At 45.6% G+C, this 3,485-nt stretch overlaps 1 non-coding gene across 1 annotated transcript; it reads right to left on the minus strand.

Moving 5' to 3' along the window:
• Positions 1 to 439: 439 nt before the first annotated feature.
• TRNAL-AAG (transfer RNA leucine (anticodon AAG)) lies at positions 440 to 520 on the minus strand. Its single transcript has one exon. It is a non-coding gene; the product is annotated as a tRNA-Leu (tRNA).
• Between the last annotated feature and the right edge of the window lie 2,965 nt (positions 521 to 3,485).

The following is a 3,485-nucleotide window of genomic DNA, read 5'->3' on the forward strand; positions in this document are numbered from 1 at the left end:
AAGCATTGTAACAAGCTGTCATCTTGCAAACGTCCAGGTGTTCCTTTCTCGACCTTGACCCGCCAGGCCTTGCGCCTACATAATATAACTATTCTCTTTCGCTCGCCGAGCTCTCTTGCAATCTATTCTCTTTTCTAGCAAAGTGCCTTCTTGCAAGCAAAGGTGGTGGTTTGACTGAGAGGATCCCAGCGCCAATCGTAGGTGACGAGCACAAAGTTGGGAAATGCACTCTACGATAGTGCGTCAGAGATAAGTTGTAACCAATATACCTGGGCGTGTACCTGTATCGTGACAAGGACGCAACGTGAATCGCAAAAGCGAGATGCAGTACAACAAGAAGGGCGGGCAGGAAGCATTGTGTTGCGATCGAAAAAGCAAAAGGCCATGGCCGTGAACGAGGTAACGAGCAGGGAAAGTGGCCCGAGTGACAGGCAGTTTGTGTTGGGAGTGGGATTTGAACCCACGCCCTTTCGGACCAGAACCTTAATCTGGCGCCTTAGACCAACTCGGCCATCCCAACACGATGCTCTGAAGGCGTTTCGGCTTATCTCAAGCCATGACAGATCCGCAGAGCACTCGAACACCCTCAAACATGCAGTGCCTAAACCAGCAGAGAATGCTGCGGCCCTCGCAATCTCATAGCATTTGAAGTTCCAAGAAATAACACTCGAGCCGAGAGCGAGGAGGGACTCTATCATCCTACGAGGTCCGAAACTCGGCTCTCTCACTACCTCGCTAAACAAAACACTCTCCCGCATCCACGCTGGGATGGTGGTGTGCTCCAAGGTCTTATTCGGGGCTCTCTCTCCCCATGCCTTTTACGACGATGCTCCATTGTGTGGGTTCACCCTCTTTATCCACGCATCAAGGTGGGGATAAAATGAGGCAGTGGCCACCCAAACTATAAGCCTAGACTTTGTTTAGTTTCCTTGTATTTTCTCTGATTCTCCTTATTATCTAAACGGTGGAAGGTGGGGAAGCATGGGTTGCAAGATTGCAGAGTTGGCAGGGTCACATCTAACCATATGTGCTCATGTTCATTAAGTTATAATCATGTGTTGCGGGATTGTAGAGTTGGCAGGGTCACATCTAACCATATGTGCTCATGTTCATTAAGTTATTATCATGTGACAGCGCAACATTCCTCAGGTAGTAGGAGTTGGGATGGGCTCGAGAAGGTGAGGGAGAGGATAAATCCTGAATACAAGTCCTTTGGATTAGGTTTCCTTTAGCATCTTGGTAGGTGTGACTAGGATAATCGTAGAGTGATGTCATGATACCTGCAACATATGCTAGGCTTTTATATGGATGCTAGTGATAGCTCGACCCTATGCTCTCACGCTATTGCTACTTTCATCCTAACATGGACACATGGCACTAGTTCCCGGACTTTGCGATGATGCTTGCCCCCTACCCGAACAATGTGTTATTTCCATCTGGTTGAGCATCAATATCAAGAATCGTAGTATCCTTCCTTAGACGACTCACCATCGACTTCTGCTAGAGTTTCATCTTTGTCTAGGAGACCATAGTTGCATATGAGATTTATGTCATGCATCTTTGTCTACTTCCATTTGTGAGCTTCTAAGAGTTCTTCTAAGGGCTTTAGAATCATTGTTGGATTTCTTTCCAATTCAAGGCCTCTACTGAGCTCCAAATTGCAGGTTAGCACTCGCAAATTCATGCTAGGAGTTTTCCCATTATATGCACTGATGCGTACCGTCGTACGTAAAGGTACTGAGGATAGGAGCTTATTTGAGGTCCGATCCATGTTGACACGTTAAGGTCCACATGAGCTGGCATCCATTATACACCGATCCATGTTGACATGTTAAGGTCCACATGAGCTGGCATCCAATGGATGACTTGATGATCTGGTCGAACTTTCCTCGCATGTGTGTTTAGGTGACTAGCATGGAGGATGCGCCAATGATTCTATAGCTAGACTATATCTACGTAGTCCACTCTTAGTTATAGCACATTTATTATACTATCTCATCTGTCCTTAGCGGGTTCACACTTAGTAATCACACGTACACATACTGTAGTACTTTCTTTCTTAGTTTTTTATTATTTTATAGACTATCTTTTTGTGTGGAAGAAGAAGAAGAAGAATACTAATAATATTTAAGCCTTACTTCTCTACGTACTCAATTCTCCATTGTGTATGTATGCTCTTGCTTGCTTCACTTGTCTCGCCTCTTGTATGTCTACATGGTGTCAATGCCATCCTCCAACTACATAGAGCTCAATCAAAAGCATGGAATGGGTAAGAAGCTTCTTCCATCTTATTTGATTTGCCTTGAAATGTAGTCCTAGGAGGCTCTTAAGGCTAGCAAGGATGGAGCCTCTAATTGCAATAAAACTTGAGATGCATGAAGATTTTTGCTATTTGAGGTCATTTTGGCCTCCATCTTGGCCCTACAAGTTGGTTGAAAGAAATTTTTGGGTATACTATAGACTCGGCTATGTTTGCTATCTAAGGGTATAGAGCTTACAGATTTTGAATCTATAAGATCTCAGTTGTTTGCTAGATTGTAGATATAAAGGACATCTATGTTGGGGGAAGGCGCCTTCGCCTAGCCGCCCGTGTATTGCTACACTGACAATCACCGCCACCTACTGCACACTGCAGGTGGCGGGCGCCCGTCACCATCACTTTATTCTTTATTCTTTTAGTGACAGTTTGAATCAAGGAATGCCCGGTCACACATTGTGACTATTGGAGTTCCCATTTCTTGTCTCTCTCTTTCTTGCTCTTGCTCTCCCACCATAGCTCTCGAGTACAAGCTTCGATCCTTCTCACCTTTCATCTAGTATCAAAGCTCGGCTTCCCAATTCTTGAGCTTGGTTCGTGGCATTCTTAGCTTCCCATCGACTTCCCACTCACATTGGGTCTCCTTCTCGGAAGCCATATCCGACTCCTTCGAGCTCCCGTCACTCCCTGGCTTCCCAAGCACCTTCCCAGCCCCTTTGGGCACCCTCAAGGCATTCACACAGAGGTATTGCTTCACTCTTTACAGGGTTTACCCCAGTTTTCAGCCCACTTGAAATAGGGCAGCCATTACACTCCCAGCTTGCATTTCATATGTGGGTTGCTCTCCCCTTGCTGGAGCTTGTTTGAGGCCTTCCTTGTCTTTAATCGGACCCCTCCGAAGCTTGGCCACCATTTTTTGCAGCCCCAGGACCAGCATTTACAGTTGGCAGAATCACGCAGCCCTCCCATATGTGTCTTCAGCATTGACAGTCACAACATCAGCTCTCCCCCTCCATTGGCACTTGGAAAGGCTCCATTTCGAGCATATGAACATACTTTGATGCTTGGTTTTGATGGTTGATGTGTTGACATAGCATTTGGACTGATTTAACACTGTTTTGGGACTATCATAACAGTCCACATGTAGTTTATGACAGTGTTACATTGACATTTGATGCTATAGCTTGTTTGGCATTGTCATTTGATGCTCGGTTGGTCTCGTTTGATT

This window comes from Lygodium microphyllum, chromosome 16 (assembly GCF_053477565.2).
Source record: "Lygodium microphyllum isolate KBCC chromosome 16, Lygodium_microphyllum_v1.1.10, whole genome shotgun sequence".
Classification (NCBI taxonomy): domain Eukaryota; kingdom Viridiplantae; phylum Streptophyta; class Polypodiopsida; order Schizaeales; family Lygodiaceae; genus Lygodium; species Lygodium microphyllum.